The sequence below is a fragment of the Poecilia reticulata genome, linkage group LG7 (genome assembly GCF_000633615.1).
Source record: "Poecilia reticulata strain Guanapo linkage group LG7, Guppy_female_1.0+MT, whole genome shotgun sequence".
NCBI classification, from domain to species: Eukaryota; Metazoa; Chordata; class Actinopteri; order Cyprinodontiformes; family Poeciliidae; genus Poecilia; species Poecilia reticulata.
Window position 1 is genome coordinate 11,908,913 of NC_024337.1, and position 23,302 is coordinate 11,932,214.

Below are 23,302 nucleotides of genomic sequence, written 5' to 3' on the forward strand. Positions count from 1 at the left end.
CATTCACAGGACAATTAGCTGTGTATTTTACAAATCTGTCCTGGCAAGAAGAAAGCCATTAAGTGCTGTTATCAGTTTGCCACATGCCAAGTGGATAACACAGGAAAATGTGTGGATGGAGAGGCTGTTTTTAGACAAAAGCAAAATAGAAAATGTCCCCTGTACACTATGTGTTTGATGTAAAACCAGCACACACTGAACACATCATCTCCGTGGTGAAACACGGCGGTGGCAGCATAATAATAATTATTTCAAGATAGATCAGAGCTGGTGAGCAGAGGGGTGGAGTTGAAAGCATTTTAAAACAGAATGTGATGTTTTTCAACACATTTTCTGTTACCATTGAGCAAACACATCTTGTGTTATTTTCCACACTTTGAGTGTTTCTCTGTTTAAACAGGAAAGAAACATGAGCTGCAAAAGACTGCAAACCTTTTGGGAATAATGTCACTTAAGGTCGAAAACAGAACAGTTTTTAGATCAAAGCACACGTGTGTGTTAAAATGACCTTGTTCCTGTCCAAACCTGAATCCAAATGTAAATGTTGCAGGACTTGCTCAGAGACTGTCTAGCCAATCTGCCTGAGTTTGAGCAATTTGCAGAGAATAATTGACAGACGTTTCAGTATATATATGTGCAAATCTTAGAGATATAAGCCAAAAGCCAAACGGTATTTCAGTAAAATATTGACTCAGGAGATTTAAGTACAATGGTAAAGGTGAAGGGGTGCATTCGTGCTGAATCACAGTGCCTGGACAGGAATTTCACAGGCATTTTTACAGCGTGATTAAGTAATCTGGAAATAGTCTGACATGTTTATGATACAAGGAGTGGTTATTAAATGGTGACACTTGGCCTCTGTTAGTTTGACCCGCATTAGTGTCATAATAACCACACTCTCCTTCAGGTTTAAGTCTCCTTGTGTCTACTTTAAAGTTTGATCCATGCGCATGTAAACATTTCCGTTTTGCTAAAAGAAGTGACAAAAGCGCATCAGCGACAGGATGTTTCAGCTTTTGGTGGATAAAATGCACAGAGCTTTTTGTTTCATTCTTTGAACGGGATTCGTTGCTTTATGGAGGTGACGTGTTTGCGTAAACTCAGAAGGGTGCGGTGGACTAATAGAATGCAAACAGATGCACCTGCGCTTTACAGTCACCTAATGCAACATACAGTAAAGGCAGCAGGACATTCTCATTGAAATAATCATCATAATATGGAAATTTGGTGAATTTTAGACAGGAGTGAGGGAAGCTATCCCTTCAGCAAACGTGTATAAATAAACAGTCACACATTCAGGTCACTAATAATGTTTTCGAGATCCGTAGCAGGCTGCTGTTTTCCATATTAGCCTGTACGCATCGTCAGAGGTGATGTATGTGCTCGAGGGCACAAGAATGACGCTGCTGTTACGCACGAGCGCGCACCAAAAAACATTTACCCACTTTTCGCCCTAAGCCCATACCTACCTATCATGTTCTGTGACAAGAGACACTCAGCGCACACAGAGTCGCTCCTTGTCCTTTGACCCCCACAAGCTTCCAAAATAGAGGAACAACGTTGCGGAGACTTGTGTCGGAGCGGCAGTTGTTAACATCTCTCCGTGTTGCCCGTCACTCCGCAGACTTTCGGGCGGTCAACAGCGGAGGTTATAAAACTTGTGGTAAAGTTTACACGGCAGTGGCGTTTGTTAGTTCTCCCACTGTGGAGTGGACTTTTTCTTCTCTAAACATTTCTTCGGAAGCCAAGAGAGGTCCTGCTCTAAAGCTGCTCTGCTCTGCTTGTGGGTGAGTTTTATCTTTTCCTACCTCTATTTCGGGTTAGGCACTTTGCGATGGTAAACCTCATCATTTACAAACTCAACCTCAGAACGCCAAGTCAAAACATTCAGTTAAGTACATGGAGCTCAGAGACAGGAAATAAAGATATCAGCTGTGAAGACATGTGGAGGAGTGCAAAATTTTATTGCAGAGCCAGAGAAACAAATACCGTACACACGCTGTTGAATATTTAATTTTTTAGCGTTAAGTTTGCATCGCAATGAAAAAAACTTGTCAAAGATTTCGAAGGGGATTAGCTATTGAATTTATCACAAATTAAAAAAGTTGAAACGGGCATCCAAGACTAGCCCAAGTTACAAACAGGGTTTGTACTGTGATTATGTTCTGGCCCAAAGAAATGAGCTGTTTTAATAAAAATAACAAATTGCATTTCTTTTCAGCTGTTGCTGATAAGGCTTTACATACCATAACTTTACATTCCGTGCTATAATTACTTTTTATTTTTGCATGCACTTTTTCATTTAAATATGGCAAACTACTCAAAAACGTGTCAAGAGCTGAAAAAGATCAAAAACAAGACCTGAAAGTTGCTTGAATTCACTATTTGAAAAACCCAGTATTATAATTTTAGCTATGTGTTAAGCCACCCACAGTACCAAGTGTTGAAAGGCTTATAAGTTTTTCTGTTTTGGTCTAGCGTCTCTGATCAAACAAAACCCTGACCCTGACAAGTAATTTCTAAAACTAATGACCGGTTGTGTCCATCTTGGCATCAACAACTGTTATCAAATATTTCTGATAACAGGAACTGAGACATTTACACTAATAGGGAGGTATTTTGGCCCCACTTTTCACAGAATCGTTTTTATTAAGACAGACTTGAAGATTTTTGAGCATGAATAATCTGTTTAAGGTCATGCTACAGAAACTGAATCATCTGATCAACCTGATGTAAATTGATCAACTCTAAAACCTTCTGCTTGAGCTTAAGTTTGGAAACTGATGGCTGGACACTCAGGGCTTTCTGTCAGGAAGCTGAATTCATGGTTCTACTCATAAAGACAAATCACCTTGCCCCTTAAGGAAATAATTAGATTACCTTCATAAAGTTTGGTTGTCAGTATGATTTTGATTTTCTGAATGGCTGTTCGGATATGATGGGACGTACATAAAAAAATAAAAATTATCTCCAGTCCACAGTATATTCTCCTCTAATAGGAGAGTAAGTTTAGAGGAGCTTTTGTGTTCTTTTAGGCAAGCAATGATTTTAACATTGGATGTCTCTGTTGAAAGTCATTATTATCTTTTTATCAAATTCTAAACGCTGACCTCAGCTGAGGTCTTCCGTGATTTAAATGCAACTCTGGGTTATTTTGTGGATAAGTCTACAATTCATGCCTTACATTTTTACATAAAGCCAGTTTGCTTTCACAAACCCATTTTTTCCCATACTAAATAAAATCCTGCTCTACAGATTTTAATATCACACTAAATATCACAGGTCATTAAAATGTATTAGATCTTCTAAAATATATTTCATTGTGACAAAAAAAAAAAAGCAAAAGTAGAGGCAATCTGCCAAGAGGCAAATACTTCACTGGACTGTATTTTTTTGTTATTGTTCTGAGCTCAGTAAAACTGTACAGAAAATGGTGGACAGTAAATATTGAAAAGTTAAAAGGTGAACCCCGAAAATAAATTCTGCTTAGGGCTTAAAACCTCATTTGCAGCAGGACTTACGTTTTACCATTGACACTCTGAGTTTATGGTAAGACTCTCTTTACTGTTCCTGTTGTGAGTGAAAGGAAGTGCTGGTGGTTTAGGTGACACGAGTATTTGGCCAGAGCTGTTCAGCTGTCTGAAGCTCTGGGCAAAATATGTCACAGTGTTTTTCTGAGAGTGACCCAGCTTGACTCAAATGTGATAATTGCAGGGAATCTTGCTCCCTGCTGTGATGTTTAGTTTGAGCTTCCAGCAGATTAAAAGACAGTAGATCCGACTGTCACATGAGATCAGGATGAATCTTGAAACGCATCCTGTGCTGGGATTATTGTGAGATCCCCTTCACATTCAACAAACAGGGTCTTGTTTTGCCACATTGGAGAATAAGCAGAAATGTGCATAAAAATCATAAAACCACAAAACTTAGAAAATTATGATTTTAATTCCTTTAACTGTAGAAAGAGATTGAGATGTTGGATGGTGTACTTTAAACATACTACCTTTACTCAATAAATGCAATCAGTTGAAAATATGACACATTATTCATTTGATATAATGGATATTAATTTCACTGCATGAAAAAAGAAAGTGGTGTACATTTTATTTTTCTTTATTTTAAACCATTAAAACATAGTGTTCACCAAATAGACACACCGTTGTGACCGGACACAGGAATAGCAGGTAGGATTAATAGAGCAGGAAGTGAATGCTTTGTCCTCCAAAGTCGATGTATTAAAAGCAGAAAGAATATGCATGCAAAAAGATCCAAACAGATTTGACAAGGATTAAATTGTGATGTCTAGATGACTGGGTCAGAGCAAATCTGCAGTTTTTGTGATGTGTTCCTGCGTTGTAGTGGTCAGTTTATTTATCAAGAGGAGACCGGTCAATGAACAATGGTGGTGACAGGCCCATGAGCTATCAGTTTGTTGACGCACAAGGGAAGTCAGGCCAGTCATAAGATGGACTACTATAGCTCAATGTAGAGAGGAAATCAACGTTTCTGATAGAAAAGTGTTGGAATACCGAAAGCATCAGTGATTGTTTACAAAACACTTCAAGGCAGGATTTGGATGCATTTTTGCCGTTTACATGTGCTTTGTAAAAGGTGAGGGAGAAACAGACTAATTGGCCAAATCAGCTAGTTACTGCCTTGTATCAGCTGAAAACAGAGATCACCATCATGTTGTGTGCATTTAATGTGCATTGTTTCTTGCCATAAACACAAATTGGACAGTTTGCTGTGAATCGCACCTTGAAGAACAGATCATCTGACCTCTGCCAAAGTTTAAAAAAAAGACATCACACACCAACAATATGTTTAAAGCTGTAAAATAGTGGATTTTCAACACCCAGATTCTCTATAACACTTATCAACCAAACTCATCTCCACACCATGTATGGTTCTTCAGTGCAGGTTTGATTTTTGAATGGCTAGAAGTAGCTTAGGCAAGGGCTCCACTTTTAAGGTTCATGACATCGCCATTTTATGAAAGTGCATGGTGCATGCTACAGTCAGGATGAAAACAGACATGCTGATACTTGAATGACAATAACTTAGTGATTTACGTTTTGTACAGCCTTAGCAGAGATGCAGTATTTAGTAGGTTTTTATATTTCACTGCATTTGTACTCTAGCTGTTCGTAATATCTTTTGGTGGCTGGATGGACTCTCTCTGCACTTCCACACCTGACACTGACTTTAGATTGATAGGCTAAAGCTCCAGGGACATGAACAAGCAAAAGAAGTTTGAGGAAAATGAAGGTTAATCAGAGGTGATGCCATCATCGCAGAAGTGAACAATAGTATTGTACGAGCACATTTCCAAATAATCTGCACCTCTGTTATAAACAAGACTGCAAAGGTTAGAGCTTAAATGTTTATGTGGGAGCAAAAGTGTTAACTGAAAAGCTGGTTGTGGAAAATGACAAAGAGCCAAGTTTGATTTATTAGCTGTTTCATTTCCGTAACTTGGTTTAAAGTTATGGAAAATAAATTGTTTAATTAGAGCTTTAGAGACTGAATTATATTTTGCTGAGCTAATAAAAACATTTCGGATTTGCCAGTACTGCCCATAGATCACCTTTCTGGAGCCATGAACAATTTGCTCTTTGAAGGAGAGTATTGCTAGGATTTTTGACAGCTTCGTTTTTACTGAATAAATTACAGATGTAGACCCACATGAAAATGTCAAAGTGGCAATTACCAGATAACACACTGAAGAAGCTTGTAGTTTCCCAAATATTACAGCTCTACTTGGATCATAAAGCCATGGGAATTACTCAAGTAGGAGTGGTTTTGTCAAAGTAATCATTTATTTTTTGAAAAACCCAGATATTCAGGTTTCCCCATGTAAACAATAATAAGTAAAAAGTGATCTGAACCCTTTAGAACCTGCATTTTCTGGTTTATTAGACGCAGAGAAAGGATGAGAAAATTCTAAATGTCAGAAGGTGAATTGTTTGAGTGCACCTTTCTGAAGTTAGAGAATGAATTCAAACTGAAGGTGAATTCACACAGGGAATAACACAGCAGCCTGAGCAGTCAACAGAGAAACCCATACATCTCAAGGGGTTGTTGCAAATAGATTTACTGGCAAAATAGAAGGTAGTAAAAATCTCAAACTCTTGAGGACTCAAAAGTTATTTACAATGGTAAGCCTCTTTTAAAGATTAATGGTCTGATGCACCAAAATAAAAATACTGATAAAAAAACCTTACCTAGAAATTGATCTGCTTAGAAAAGAAAGAGTGAGTGAGATTGAGACTCCATCTCACATATCACAGGCTTGGTCAGCCTAAGCTTTGACCAATTCCTTGGTCAAAGCTTCAGGCTACTATGTCACATTAGCAGACTTTATAATTCTTTAAAAAATACATACAATAAATGAAACAAAAAGGTCAATATTGGTTGAATCATTCACAAGGGCTGTGTAAAAATTTAATTTTGAGCATACTTATGTGAAATTATATTCTTTAAGAGAAAATATTTTATTAGAAGTTATACATTCATTCTAGGGCTGTAGTGATAACTCGAATGATTCAAGTACCTTGATTATTAAAATTCCTTGAAGTGAATTATCCGCCTCAAATTGAGGCATATTTGAGGCAAATTATCTGCGCCACGTATGTTCCTAGCCGGATATTATTTGTGTTGTGCAACGCTCTCACTTCCGCCTATGAGTTGTTAGACGTTATGCTGTTACGTGCTAGAAGCATAATTTTCAAGTTCGATCTGAGGGGATTTCTTTGATTGATGACACTGTTCAGGCTTTTATTGTTTGTCGACGGACCAATAAGTATCCTTAGAATGACGGGCGCGATCCAAGGAATACAACTTTTCTCCTCCCAAAAGTGCTGCCTGTTGGCCGGTTAGCAGCAAACAGCGGTGAAGAGCGTGGAGAAAGTGTTTATACAGGTGGCGCGGATAGACGGAACACTGTGGACAGCTGTAAATGCGTAGCATGAGTGTAGCTTTACGGACAAACCGGAAAATAAACGTACCACCATCCTGGCCACAACAACTGGGTGGCGGAGCGTACTGCGGCGGGCAGACGTGTGTCTCTGTGTGACGTAGGTGCCAAAGATCCCGCCGCTAACACGGACACAAAAGCTATAACTGGCTAGGCAAAGTGAGAGCTCATCTATTAATTAAATTCACTGAAGATTAATTCATAATATAAAAACTGGAGTATAGAGTTTATGCATTTGTGAGCCTGCTGCTTTATTATCAGATTGAATGTAATTTCAGATTTTTGCATAATTTCTGTCCAAGTTAACTTTAAATGTAAGCTATTATTGTTATAAGTTAATTTTCTGAACTAGAGAAAAGTAATTATGGGGATGCATGAATATGAAAATTTGGGCCGAAGTTGATATTCGATACTAGTACTGCTGTTATAGCAGAATTTACAAGTATTTTATTTTATCACATTTTTTTATTCGATTACTCAATTGTTAGAATAACCGATTACTCGATTTCTAAAAATAATCATTTACAACAGCCCTATTTTATAAGTATTTCAACATTTCAGAGTTAAAAAAAAAATAACATGGAAAGTCACCAACTCTCAGTCCCCAGTGGTAACACAGACAGAAGAGGTAACGCTGCCTCAGTAAATCATTCATAGTTTTTCAGCGATCCTACACTCACGGATAGGTAGATACGGCATATGTTGCAACATGCTAGGCATGTTGTCTCCAGCTCGCTTCTCTCTCTCCCTGTCAAAGACGTTTGGAGATAACTGCCCCTCAGCAAATTCTGTAATTGTATAATTAGTGCATGCTGCTGCAGTGCTCCGCTAAACCCTAAATTTGCAGGGTGGAGATCTAACCTCATCAATGCCTTTACATAGTGAACATTCCATACATTATGATTCAGAAACATGCACACAAAAGTCCTTTTTTTTTATTTGGCACATTTGATGGATCAGAAATGTTAAATATAATAGGTATGCCGTGACAGGATGAAATATATTTAGATGCTGTCAGCATCTGAGTGGCTCATTGTTATCCATTAAGATCGGCTCGTGCAGCGTAAGAGCCTTACCAGGCAGGGGGTGAGTCTCTTAGCCACTTAATCAGTGCTGCGCTGGGAAGAGCAAAACTCCATGACAGTCACTTATAGTCAACAAAGTTATGGTATCAACGTGAAACCACTGCATGTAGTAGCAGAGCGTAACCTAATAATCTTATTTAGTGGGCAAAGAAAGCTGATTGCGAATTAACTTTGCTCTTCAGAGCTCTGATGGGCTGTAATTTGTTGTTTGTTGCTTGGAATTGATTTCAGTGTTAAAGCTTTGTTTATGAGGCATACACAGTTGGAAACAGTTGTTAATTAGAAAAAGACAAAGACCAAAAAAATAAATAAAAGCTAAGAAAATCAGAGAAAACAGTTAGCTGTGTTAAGGAAGAATTTTTATATTACTGTTAAATTTAGCAAAACTCTGGCTCTGATACTTCCTTTTGATCCCGGGTTTTCTCGCGTGGCCACGTGCGGGGACAAAAACACAACAATGCGTGTTGACGTCACAGAATTACAGGATTTAATCCAATCAGAAGAAAATATAAGATAGTACAGGAAACTAAAGAAAGACAGATACAAACATTGTTACCTGAGACAAGAAGACAAAGAAATATCAAGGACGTCCTTGGAGAAAGAGCTGGTGCAGAAGTAAAATAAATCAGCTTTTTTCTGAATTGTTTCCCTTGTGCACAAACTTTTATACCTGTAGGTGTGTTTACCTCTTTAATGTATTCAAATAAGGCGTATCTCTACTTGACCAATTGGAAGGCATCTCTGGCCCTGTTAAATTTTAGAAAAAGTCCCGCAGTTTGGTCGCAAGATCAAACACCTTTTGTTAAATAAGGTAGAAGCAGACTCTCTGAATTCATGGTGGTTTATGGCTTTTCACAGATCAGTGTGAAAAGCTAGAACTTCCTACTGACTGTTTCCAGACAGACAAAGAGCAGATCAGAAGATCTTGGCAAACAATCTGCTTTATATTTTACTGTTTTAACTACAGTAAAATATATCAATAGGTCAGAATATGTTATAATTTTAAAACTATAATTATGGTATTTCAATCAAGTCATGATAAATTCTAAAACTAACTTATTTTAAATTTATTTTCTTAACACTATCCGGCCTCCCGTGGCTCTACAGCCATCTGGGCAAAGAGAAACAGATGCAGGAACCTCACAGGTAGCTGTGAAATTCTGGTTTCTCTTCTGCTCTGCCCGGAACAAACCTTTAATACTTTATTTTTAATTCAATGTAAAGTTCTCCAAAAACCCAATTTGTTATTCTGCACTCAGCATCTCCAAAGTTTAGTTCTGATATCAAACCAAAAGCAATAGATAATAAACAGAAAATAATGAAGTACAATTCCTGTTTCTAATTAGGAATTAGAAACAAATAAGAATTAAGACATTCATTCACCATAAACCTAAGTATTTTCTAATACTAAACAAATCATTTTCATGTGATTCTAATATAGTCAGAAATAATACAATTTCAAATACATTCATCATTRACTAAATTAATTCTAAAACAAGATAATAGAATTTTTAGTCAAAACATGCTATTAATAACTAAGAAAAATGTCTTAAATTAAATGTTAGTGATTTAATTTCTGTTATATTCAGTTTTTTTGCACCATGTCAGATGTTAGTTTTGGAAGACTTCTCATCCTGGTTACGTGAACCGACCAAAGTTCCCTTTCTCACAGTAATTCAAGTGATTCTGTCCTCCACCTTCCTGCATATGTTAATTTATGACCTCCTGTCTTTAATGATAAGACCCCAGGGGTCTGAGCCGAAACTCTCTTGCAGATCTATTGTTCTTTGTACTAATTCTTCGGGTTTTAAATCACTCACACAAACCTGTTCAAACTTAAGAAATTCGTTCTAAAAAGGTTTAAACTGTGTTAAACACTCAAAATAATAATTTTTCTCAACAGCTGCTTCATGTGAACATTGCTCATCACTTCATCGCTGAGAGATTCTTAAATTAATCCCATGTAAAGGTTTAAATCCTAGCAAATTTTGAATTATACGCTCTGTTTTAAATGTAAAATCACTGACAAATCACAGTAAATGATGTGCTTGTTAAGCTGAATGCAGGGGAGCTTTTAAGTGGATGGCGAGGGCTCCAAATTATCTCTTGCTCCCTGCAGAGAAGAAGGAGTAAGTGTTTGGTTTTCTCTGAGATGCACAATAATCACATCTTTTGCATATCACTGGTCGAAGAGAAAGCCTTCATGTGGATTAGCCATCTAAATGCTCTTTAGCATGATAATCTGACAGTATTACATGCATGAATTAATTAAACACTCTTTGTACTCTGCAATCTGGTCTTGAGAAGAAAAGCTACCACTGTCAGAAACATTACAACTGGTTTCTGCCTGTAATAACACCTTAACTGTCAGCACCAAATGGGTCCATGAGGACTTAGGTGTCGTCATGGAAGTTAGTAGGTTAATTTTGTTTAATCTTTTTATGTTTTTATGTAGATTCCATATGCAGCTTTATTCTCTTCATGAGGCTCTGATGAAATTATATTGGTCAAACACTGACACATCTGATTATTATTTAAGAGGGCAAGGGGTAATCGAGAGAGGGTACGGAACTTCTTCCACTTCCAAATAACACACCATTTTACACAATCTGGCTTCGAATTTCTTAAGACAAATCATTTTACTTCATTGTTAAGTTTCTGCCCTGATATGCACCGATGTGTTACATTGTGTTACAGTCATGTTAAATCAACTAAATGTACTGCAGAGGTACTTTTAAATAAGTTCTCAAAGCATCTCAAAATGACCTGTAGATATCAAAATCAGTGTTGTAGCGAAGATTTTCAAAATTTCTATAAGAGGGAACACAATTTTCTGATCTTATGGAGTATGTTGGCCTTTAATCATATTCCGTTTAGTTATTTAGTTATTTATGTAGTTGTGTTTTATAAAGTATTGTTCGGGGGGGAAAAAAGAAGGAAATTGGCAGCTCAGACCTCAAAGAAAACCTGAAACCAGTCTTACTGGCATTTCTCTCATTTGTTTATGTGTGACGTTGACTGAAATGTAAAACAATTCTTATCATGAAACTCCCAGCTTGGATTCTGGCCTTAAAAAGACATCCAGCATCTTACTCAGTCATCTAATGATGCCACGAGAAGATGACCATGAAAGAGAAACTAAAGCTCGGATGTGTGTATTTGTCTGGAGAATTTATTGCTGCACTCTGAGGACAGTCAGTCCACATTTGGAATGCCTGGAAAATATTTACTGCAGTCACTGACACACAGGAACTCGCAAGTGCTCAACACCGTGTTTTAAAATAGAGGCACCACTCTATTTTACTCAAAAAACTGATTGCCTCCAATCTCGTCTGCCTTTTAAAACACTTGTTGATATATTTGCTTGCTTCAGTGTTTCACCCTGTTGAGGGGAAGAAGGCTTCTGCTCTGAGAAAAACTTTCCAGTAAACTCTGCCAGCTTAGATACCAGGATTCTGGTTACCATGGAGCCTGACTTTTTGCTCTTTCAGACCCAGTTCTTCCTAACTACGAAGAGTAAAGGTCGTGACCACTCTGGCCGACAAATGTTTGGAGGAATCAGCGCCTCACGCAGGAGGCGCAAATAATGGAATCCTGTCTGAGTTGGGTGATGCAGTTTAACTGCGGTCACCTATGCTGGCCCAAACTCCTCTTTACTCCCCACATGTGCTTAATTTTCTGGAACATTTGAACAGGTTTGACGGTCAGTAGACTGCATTCCTCCTGGTGAGTGAGGAGCATAGTTTGTTGGCTCCGAAAATGCTCTTCCCTCAACATTCATCTCCACTCTTGCTTTTGAACAGTGCCCTCACTGTTAAGACTCGGGACAAACACTCATATTGAGTCAGAGATACAGAAATAAGTTGTGACATCTGTGATCTATCACCCTGTTGACTGTGACAGCATGTCCCTTTTGCTAGATTCGGAAGTAAACATCCTCTCTATATGTGGGCACCTCCTGTTAATTTGTCAATGACTCAGTGAACATTTACTTTCCTGTGTCAAACAATGAAAACAGAACATAGCAGTTCTAGACTTTCGATGAAAGATTATGATAGGTTTCTCTGCTGAAGAGAAGATAAGGACATTGCTATGATGCACAGTCTTGTTCCTACACGTTCCTTCTTGTTGGGATTATAACTGCACTTGCTGTTCCCACAACTGATAAAGGGATAAAACTGGCTCCTTTGCCTCGTCAAAGTTTCCCTCCTGACATGATAAATCTCCAAAATACAGCACCTCACAAAAGTATTCATACCTCTAGAAGTTATTTACTCTTGGTGAATTTAAAACTACCTATTTGTGCATTTCATGTGGACTTTATGTGATAAGTCAGAGTAATGCACAATTGTGAAGTGGAAGGAAAATGATACATGGTTTTCAAATAAAAAAATTAAAGCTGTTGACTGCATTTGTATTCAGCTTCCATGTGAAGGCCACTGAGATTTGCTAGAAAACATTACTGAACAAACTTTATGAAGAGCAAAACCCACACTAAAAAGGCCAGGGACAAGCAAGCTGAGAAATTAAAGCAAAGTTTGATTTGAAAACATTATCCCAATTCTCAAGCACTGTTAAATCCATCCAAAATGAATATTTCAAAGATACAAACCATCGGCCCACCTGACTTGACAGGAATGGCAAAGAGAGCTTGATTGTAAAATATGGTAACAGGACAGCTTGGCGAAATCTCTTGACGAAAAGAAGCTTCAAAAGTCCCAAATGCAGTTACTAACCATGAAGGGGGCACAGCTAATATGAGGAAGAATGAATGAGTTGAGACTGCGGTTGAGTATAGGTGGGTTTTGTGTGAACAAAAAGAATGAATATAGGAAAGAACTAATTAGCTACTGCTGAACATAGTGGAGGACCTATGAGACTATGGGTTAGTTCTCTTTAAAAGTCCCTGGGGATGTTCTTAGATCACGTGACATTAATTTCAATGAAACACCAGGATTTATATATATATATATATATATATATATATATATATGATGGATTTTACCAGTAAACGGAAAATGGCTCACCATTGAAGCCAAATATGATTTAAAAGATATGGGCAATGAAAACAGAAATGGTTCAACAAACAAAATCAATATTTGTCTCTTTTACAGGATATAAATACTATACAAGAAAAAAAATGGTTGAAGGAGCTGAAGATCATCATGAGTGCTTTGACTGTGTGAAACGAGTCCTACAAATCTTGTCTAACATGAACATGTTATACAGTATATCCAGATGGTGTTGTGATAGTTTTTATGTTTATATTGTTTTTCCTCACAAAGTTGTGGGCGTTACAATTTTGGCACACTATTCAGGGGATTAGAGTTGACACCAGCACTCATAATTTTGCTCATCTACTGCTGGTATTCTGGACTACGCGCTCTAAAATCAGGTCTACTGGAATTTGATTCATGTGCTAATGAGTTGCATTCCCATGGATTTATCTCTCCTGCACCACAGATATCACCCCCACACCCAAACTTTGCTCTGCAGCTTTTTGACTCTTTTTAGTTTTCTCACCCTTTATTCTTTGTATCAGTAGCTCTGCCCTTGTTCGCCACAGCACGGTAGCAATGTTGCCCTCTGAGAAATTATTAATATGCATCAGGACATGCACTGCGCCTGAAAAAAAATCAGATTGCATCTTTTTAAAAATCTGATTTAAATGAATATAAAGAAAGTCGATAACTATTTGAGATAAACATGATCTGGGTGACTTGTTCCTTGGCTTGTTTAGATAATCCAGATAAGAAAAAAAGTTAAATATCTTTCCTTTGCTGCCTGCTGCATATTAAGACATTTTCCTTAATTGTGTAATAATCATACGAAATAATTTCTGAGAGAGCATCAGATTTTTATTGTTTTAAAGATATAACTCAATAATTTGACAACTTAAAATACTTTTTAGTGGCATCCTTAGTCTAACTCAACACAGCTGTGATTCATGTTTTTTGCCTGGATCTACATGAAACAAAACATTTCTTTAATTGAAACAGACTTCCTTGTTGTCTATAAAAGTAATAAGTAAAGAAAAACAAATGGTATGATTACTTTATTTAAATTGTTGTCATATGAAGAGGTAGATATGTAGATGAATGTAGTTGCAAACTATAAAATATAAATCAGTTTTTACCAGAACAGCTTCACCAAGATTTACATAAACTTTGAGAGTAATGGCGCTGAAGAGTGGCTTATGAGTTTAAAAATCTCAGTGAAGGCAAGCTCCAATATTGATCTAAAAATCAATATTAAACTCATATTTCTATGCTTCCTAGACACACCTAGTGGTATGTCAGCTGCTCATTCACATTGTGATTCTTCGGTTCCACCCCATCTGAAAGATTCTCTACTGGATAAGATCTTATGACTGTGAACTCAATATCATGTTTATAATTTGAGTTTTTGACATGGTGCATTGCTGTACTAGAAGCTACCATTAAAATATGGGTACACTTTGAGCATAAAGAGATGAACATGGTCGACAACATTAGTTATTACAACAACAATCCTTTATTACTGAGGGACCCAAAGTGTTCAGACTCCATTATCTACATCAGCAGCAGACTGAACTGCTGATTCATGACGAGATGGGTCCATCCTCTGATGTTGTCTATGCCAAATTCTGACCATACCATCTGAATCTTGCTGCAGAACTTGACTTGTCAGACCAGGAAATGATTTTGCTGTCTGTTGTAGTCTAACTTGTTAAGCCTTTGTGAATTGTAATTATTATTAGCTGACATGAGTTGCACCTGACATGTTGTGCTGCTGTTGTGGTTGTGTAGTCCATGTTTTGTGTTTAGCGGTGACGTTCTGCAAAACTTTGTTTCAACAACTGTTTATTTTAGCCATTGATGCCTTTTTATCATGTCAGATTAATCTGGCCATTACCGTGTGACGCCAACAAGGCAACGGAAGTTTCTAAAATACTCTCAACAGGCCCATCTAACGCCAACAATCATTCCCGTTACAAGATACTTTTCTTTTCTTCCCTCTTTAATTGCTTAGTATGGACTTCTGTACGTCATTTTCACCATCTTTAAATAGCTAATTTCAATGAGTTGCTGCCATGTGATTGACAGTCATTATTTATGTTAACAAGTAATTGAACTGTGGACAGTGTGTGTAGATTTTGTTTTAACCCGGAACGAAAGTTCTGTGCGTCTCTAAATGTAGAGACTTTATGTCTTGAGCACATAAAGCCTGCAGAGCAGAATAGTCCTGGCCAATCGGTTTTATTTTTTGAGCATTTCATCTTTTCTTCTGGTTAACAGCTAATTCAGAGTATACATGACAGAATGAACTTTCTTGCAACACCGAGTTTCATCGGATATTTTAGCCCGTGGACATGAAAGCTCGGATCGTTTTAGCTGAAGTGTCGATCACAAACTGACGCCACTGGCTATACTTTGAAATTACTCTCTTGCGGATGTTTTTGTTTCATTGGACTTATCAGAAAGCACATGTGAAATGGGGCACAGTTATTGGCTTAGTTGAAAGTGGTGCAACAGCAATCAATAAATATAAAAACATTTTGGGGCTCGAAGTTATTCTGAACTTGATTTCCAGCACTGCTGTTAACAGCAGGCTTTTATTTAGGAGAATATTCATCCATGAGTTGCTTTGTGGAATGTCATCAGAATTACCTCAATCTCAAATTCCTTTGTTGATTCTTGTATTATTTGTACTTGGTTTTGTTTCAATACGAAATGCTTTGAAACACTGAAACAAAGATTAAAATGGTATTTAAAAAACTGAACAACTACCTTTAAGTCCACTCCTGATCGCACACCTAAGAACTGTGGGAAAAGGCTTATATATTTGCATTTCAGGCTACACAATCATAATCAGGTTGTAAATTAATCCTCAGCACACAATAAGAGGTGAAACAAGCCAGAGGAAGACAAATAGGGTAATTTATTGAAAATTACATTTAAAATTCAACAGGACATTCATCAGGTGATAAACACTTTTAGAAGGGAATAGTGAGTTGCCCTATAGTTTGAGATTAATCACTTCCAAATTTAGCTTACTTGTGCTTGATGTGTGTTTCTAATAGGGTGGTAGAAATGTTGCTCACTGTGATGAAGATGGTTTTCCAAAGGCCATAAATGTTTTGGAACTGACGCCCATTTTCATAAATCCCCCATCCCCAAACAATTTTATCTAGATCAAAATTTGAAGGGCATCATTGACCTGGAAGAAATCTTTATCAGATCCTTGTTGTGAAATTTAGTGGTGTCCTGTTGAAAGATCATGTTATCACAGCACACAGATGAGGGCCCTCAGTCAAGAGAAATGACCTCTACAACATTTTTTTACATATTCAACTCTGATTTGACTCCTCCTGTGAAACTTCATTGTTCCATAGAAACAACAAGGTCCGAACAGCACTGCTAACTAACTGTCTGTGCCCTCATGTAGGACTACGCTACTGGCCGAGGAAGATTCAGTTTATGAGCAATCTGCAGTTAGCGCATGTTAGATGCACACAGTCTCTCACAAGCGTGATGGCACATCCTCTACTGAGCCATGTAGAAAACATCTTCAGTGTAATCTCCTGATCTTCCCAGTAACACTGGGAAGATTGCATTCAATGTCAAGAGAGTTGAAACATTGTGACAGGCTTTGCTTGTAGAACTTAATCTTGACAGGTTCAAAGACAAAAAGCCTTTGTGCCTATGCCACCAGAGGGCTATAACAGTGTGAATGTCATAATATGAAAGTCTAATTTATATACAGATTTAGCATTTTTAAAGTTGTCATCATACACCATCTTTTTTATCAGCTGGTTGGAGTCCACCAACTCAAATATTCACAAAAATGCTAATACAATTTGCGGTTTTTGGTCTGGTCCGGACTGAATGCAAAGTAAAGACAGTGATGAAACATCTCATCAACAAACTATTAAAATATTAATAAATAGCTGTCTCTACATTCAATCTGTATTGCTTGAAATTAAATACTATTGAACAACTTTTCATATTGATGGTATTTGCCACTATACAGATAAAAATTGCTTTGATTTGATTGATAAAATAATATTTATCCACAGTACTGGTCTCTTAAAAGTTCTACTTATGTACATAAGAAGTTATGGCGTGCCGGATTTGTCCCACGGGTCTTGAGTTTAACATGTGTGGTATAAAGCAAACATGACAGAGAGCACATGGAGACCAACCTAGACCTTACAGAAGGTTTGGATTGTGTAATTCCATGCTGTCGTCCATGCATGCTGCTGTTTTTCAAGTTCTGTTTTGTTAGACTGTTCAGAGTTCATGTTGCTTTTGTGTTGGCACCGTGAGCGTGGGAGACAGGCTAGAGACAGTACTTTCTGATTTGCTCAGGTGCTAGAAATAAAGTAAGTTTGAGAAATGTTGTTTTTATTTTATTTTATTTTTTTATTTTCTCAGTCAAATGATCAAATTCCTGCCCTGCGACAGACTAGCGACCTGTCCAGGGTGACCCCGCCTCTCGCCTGGTACGCTAGCTGGAGATGGACACCAGCAACCATCCCGACCCCACTGAGGGACAAGGGTGTAAGAAAATGAATGGATGGATGGATGGATGGATGTATGGATGGATGGAATGAATGAATGAATGAATGAATGAATGAATGAATGAATGAATGAATTCCTCTTCATACCAGGGTTGGACTGGGAAAAAATATGCCAGAGTATTTTGACCTGACAACATTATTCCACTAAAGTATTTTAAAAAGAGTAAAAGAGCTTAAATCAGATATTGAAGGCATGTTGCCTGATTTGAATAGTGTAACAGCCTTTGGATCTAAAAAATGTGTAACTTAAAGAACACGATCTCTCAAGCAAAACATTTTATCCTATCAAATTCACTATTCTGTCTTAAATTTAAATTGGCATATCAAGCCAATTGTGTGTATTTGTTTCAATGCATATTTTGTCAGTGCACAGAAGAAGAAGTTAATCCTGTCTCAGTTTTTTTGACAATGCTTCAGTTGTCATTCCCTTTCACTGTTGGATAAGAGGTAAAAATCTTTAGGAATGGAAAGAAAGCCTAAAAGCAACTCCCAGAACAGTATAACAACAGTGTTAGTATCGACTGTTTTACTTATTCTGACTCCAGCAGTACCTTAGTGTGAGAAATTGAGTTTCTCTGCTTGGGAATTGCTCAAGGGCAGGTTGCATCTCTGGTTTACAGTAAACAGGCTTTCCCTGATACTTGGCTATGAATGTAAGACCAACCACATTGCTGCCTATCTGCCTTTTTTGTACTTGTGCCAAAACAACATGACATAATTATGACTTGTAACTTAATTATGAGGCACGCCTCTTAACTTGTTAGAAGTTGTCGAGTGAGTCATTTGCATGTGGATCGATTCGATCTAATAACATTTTATTCCCTTTTTATACACTAAGATCCAAACTTCTAACCAAATGCAGTAAAGCCACTAGAACGCTCTTTAATGGACCCTTTCAATTTGGCACACAGGCAGGAACAAACTTGTTAATTCATGGTGTTCCAAATATGCAAATGCAGAAAGGCACTGACACTTTCACAGGGTTCCCCCTTTCAGGAGCCTGTGTCAGACAGCAGTGATGCTGCTGCACTCACAAGCTGATGAAAGGTTCAACTCCTATGCTTGTTGTCCCAGGAGGTACTTAGGTACTTACCTAAACAATACGTTTCCATTCGGGCCACAAGCTCTTAACCATGATGTTACTTGAACAAAGGCTTAAAATTCAGGTAATATAAAAGAGTCACTTTGTCTTTGGCTTGATTTGAAATTGGCCAAAACATTAAGTATTGCTGTGGACTCAGACTTCAGATTTCAGATTTATTAATGGCTGTTCTATGAAACCTGAATCATTAGCAGTAGGGGATCACTGCCTTGTTAGTTAATCAATTTTTTCCTCTGACTACATGCTTTGTTCTCTTGTGGTTTCCGTTCTGTGCTGTGTAGATCACTTAGGACTGGATATGTTCATAGTCTTTTATTCATCAGACTTATGTGATTGCTGTCTGGAATAAATCTTACTGCTACTTAGTGATGAAGAAACTGAAAGGCAAGTTTATTGGTGCAGCAGATTAAAACCTTATTTTAACATGGTTTAAAATAATTCAAAGCTGTCTGTGGATCACTGTATAATACCAGATTACAGGATTCATTTAGCATTTAAAATAGAAAGTGAGTTTCTATTGTTCAAACCTGGTGATGACTCTGCCCACTGTCTCACCGTTTCCGTTTTAATCTACAATGTAAAGTGAGTTCTTTTACAAGTTCAACCATTTCTTTTAACTGTTGAACTTATGTCATTTACTCTTTTAAAACCTCGTTCAAAAATATTACTATATTTCAAGAAATCTTTGAGAATGAACTTTAAGGTAAGTCATGAGTTTTATTGTCAAGACTCCTCAACACTAGTTAAATGCCAGTGAAGCAAGAGTGGATTGATAAGTCACTTTAATGGTTTTGTAGAAACAGAAATTGTAAATTGCTTTCCTTGGCTTTCACTGGCTTGTAAACTTGGGAGTATTACTGGATTATGTGCAACACCTTTAAAAGTCACGCATGTGGGACCCATCTCTGCTCTCAAAATCTTTTCATCCAGGCAAACAGAAGTTAAGTCAGAAAGATTACTTTTTATCCTTTGCTTGTTCTGACTGCAGGTGAAACCCAATGTTTGTCTTGGGAAAATTACACAAAAATTTCCATTTAGACATCCAGAAACTGTGCATTTGAACATTTGATGGGGACAGTGACAGATAATCAATTGAAAAGTCAGAGTGATGGGTGCACACAAGTTCAGTCATGTTTGATCCCAGAAACAAGGAATTTGACTTAAAGGTGACAAGTATTGAGAAAACAATACTACACAAAATGTAGGTCCCTGTGATAACTTATGGCTAATGAAAACAGACTTTTACAAACACTGGATAAAACATGAAGATAAAATCTGTTTTCACTTTAAAGTTTCAGTTAATGTGCAAAAATATGTTTTACCAGAGGAAAAGCATTACCTTCGCTCTCAACTTTGTGAAGGATTTTTCTCTTATTACTTTTTAGACTACAGAGGTGTGTGTTGTATTCGATGCTATTAAAAAAGGAAGGTAGGTAACAAAATCCAGGAAGCGGCTTAGGGGATGCCTTCTTCTTAGAAAATATGCACTGCAGAAACCCCAGGATTGGAAAATGATCAAATTATATGAGAGCAAATTGAACTAGTGCACATGGAGGATTTATTAAAGGGACAGGTTTGTATGCCGTTTTGTTAAAAGTATCTCCTCTCTTCTCTGGATTTTTCAAACTTTGCTAATAAGAGGAACTCTTTCTATGCAAATGGCAATGTTGAGACAAAACGGATAGAATATGCTGGCCATTTTACAAACTCTATTAAAATACCACTTAAGGCCTTCAAGATGATCCCATGAACTAATTACCAGTGTAGCTCAGACCAGACTGCGATGTTTCTCTTGTTTGCTTCTTTGCAGAAGTGAAGAACAAGTATGTCGGTTCTGGAAAGAGTGACGAGATCCTCTCATAGCTCCAGTGTGTGATGGGAGAAAGCTTATCTTTGAATCTTTTCTGTGCTGTTGACCGCGGGGGACTGATTTAGCTCCTGAATAACACTCTTTGTCACTCCACAACTGCAAGGGACATGGCGATTTACTTTGTTGTTTTGAAATCCATCTTAATGGGAGGTCTTAAATTATTTGCCACAACTATTTTCTTTATATTCGCTGTAAAAGCTCTGCATTTCCTTACAGGAGTTTAGTATTTACAAAAGACAGAAGGAGTAGTGGTTAAATGAAATGTGCGTGAGTGAAATACCAAACCTTTGACTGAGGAATCTGTGGTTGTCATAGCGTGTTATGTATTTGCGTGCAAGGCCAGCTCCTTTTCAGGAGGCAGCTCTCTACATGTCACTCCACTAATCACAGTGTTCCAGCGCAGGAAGCATTTAAGCCCCGACTGAGTGAACGTTGATGAGCCACACACACACACAAACCGATACACACCTAAAGCACACTGAGAAAGCCATTCATTATAAACAATGAAGGAGTGATTCTGCATAAAACTAACCAGTAATCATTTAAAAATCTGTGTGCTTGTTAAATTGGATTGCCAGGGGAGAATGATCAGGGTTAAGGAGGACGAATCGGAGTAGTATTTCAGAAATGACGAACATTTAGTAAAACGAGCACAAGGAGACCCTAAAAACAAGTATATGTCATGTTTTACATACCTACGTAAGTTTTAATATGTTTTTGTTGAACTGTGTTTATGTTGTGTTGTATGAACTATGTTCATTTGCCTCCAACCTGTCGTGCCTGTCAACACTGCAGATGTGCTATGCTACTGTTTCTTTTTTATTATACTGGAAACGCAGGTTTGCTAAGCTTGTGTTTGATGTGTCAGAGAGTTGTTTGGGCAAATTCCAGGCATGCACGGTTAGCGTTTCTTCTAAGAACATAGAGTGCTGAAATACAAATAAGCTGCATGTTAGGGCACTGACAGTTTTGGAAGAGGTTAAGGAAGGAGTGTTGTTTAAGGTGAAGTCTGGCTTTAAACAGCTAAGTCCTTTTGACATGTCACTAATGCTTGCGTAGCCGTTTTTATTTGTCAAGACATTTTTCCATTGAATCCGGATTTCTCTCTGACTTCGTAGTTAGCTTCCATACATATGAAAACCAGCCAATCGACCAGAAATTGAAATTTATCATTTTTTATCTTGATTATCTAAGATCAAGATTCACATATCAGATAATCAAAAACGGATGCGATGATTTGGACTTCTTTTCTGGTTCAGCATTAGATGACCTGCCATGATTGATAGAACAATGATTTCTGCTTTCCACCTGCAAAGTCCCAGCTATAAATTTCACTTTGTTTTACATATTCAGATAAATTTACTTGTTGATCTTTTAGGTTAAGCTTTTCCCTCCTTTTTTGTTATCCTGATTTCTGTCATTATTACTGTACTTGTCCTTACTAAGCTTTAATTGAAGAGAGAAACAAAATACTCCTTTGTTATTTGTTTCTATTGTCTTATAGGAAATATTTGAGGCCCAGGAAGCTGGGACAGAAATACCACAACAAAGATTTGGAGGAGGGGCAACTCTGTCGCATAGTTTGAATGCACAAAAAATGTATGCCTCTCATTTGTTTTACAAGCGTCCCTTATGTACTGGTTTGTGTGTGTCATTATCTAACAGTTTCCATGTTGCCAGTTCACTGAGTCATTTGTACTGAAACATGTATTAACATTTTTACAGTAAGTGTCTTGAAATGTTATTGATTTGTTCCAAAACAAATTCTGATCTAGAAAGGGTTGTGTTCATTTGACCAAAATTTTTGCCAGTCTTTTTTTGTGAAACAGCTCTAGTTCATTCAGCTTAGATGGAGAGTGTCTGTGAACAGCAACTTTCAAGTCTTGCTGCAGATTTTCATTTGCACCTAGATCTGGACTTTGATTAGACCATTCCACCTATGACTATACTTTGATTTATAGTTCAGAGTTGTGCTGTTGTTACTTCTGAAGGTTCTGCATTATTTCCAGTGAGCGAGAATAAAGAGGATTACAAATTCACACCACACGTTTTAGATTTATGTTTGTAAAATAGTTTTGAAAAGCATGTACCATTTTTCTTCCATTTCACAAAATACATAAAAGTTTGTGATATGTAGTGAGAAAATGCAAAAAAATATCAAAGCATTCTAAATATTTTTGAGGCATTACAATTAAGCTAATTTCATTTCTTTTTAAATAAGCTGAATAATGCTGAGCAGCCCATTAAGATAAGTCCTTTATTTCCATTTAGAGCAGTAACCTCAGGTGTATCGCTCAAGATTTATTTCGATGCCTGGTGTGAAGAGTTGTACTCAAAGATGTCTATTGTATCTGAATAAACAAGGCCAAGGTATTGACAGCTGTTAAGAGGGCCTCAGTTCCTGTGGTGTTATTTAATAACTCTTAGATGTGTTTTAAATGTCTGAAACACTATATTGATGTTTACAAAGGATTTACATTTAGACCAAAGAACAACATAGACAATTGAGGCATATTTTCAAGGACAAAAAACCTGTGGTGTACTGATTTAGGTATGCTGTCTTACTTCATATGTACTGATACTCAGTAAATTAGAATTTATGTCCAGACGAGTTTCATTTGTCAGAATAAAAGTACCTTTTGAAAACAACCTTGAAAGCTTTTAGTTAATGTGCATCTACATTTGAGACTAATCTTTAAAGTTCTTT

The 23,302-nt window shown here is 37.2% G+C and overlaps 1 protein-coding gene across 5 annotated transcripts in view; it reads left to right on the forward strand.

The window, feature by feature from the left end:
* The first annotated feature begins 1,443 nt into the window (after positions 1-1,443).
* Positions 1,444-23,302, forward strand: part of LOC103467235 (neural cell adhesion molecule L1-like protein) — a 70,296-nt gene continuing 48,437 nt past the window's right edge. For 2 of the 5 annotated variants that reach the window (XM_008413435.2, XM_017305983.1), the window contains exon 1: positions 1,446-1,787. The gene's annotated coding sequence lies outside the window, so the exon portion shown is untranslated. Of the gene's footprint in view, positions 1,788-23,302 lie in introns of all 5 variants that reach the window. The other 3 variants (XM_008413440.2, XM_008413437.2, XM_008413438.2) reach the window with 3 other exon arrangements.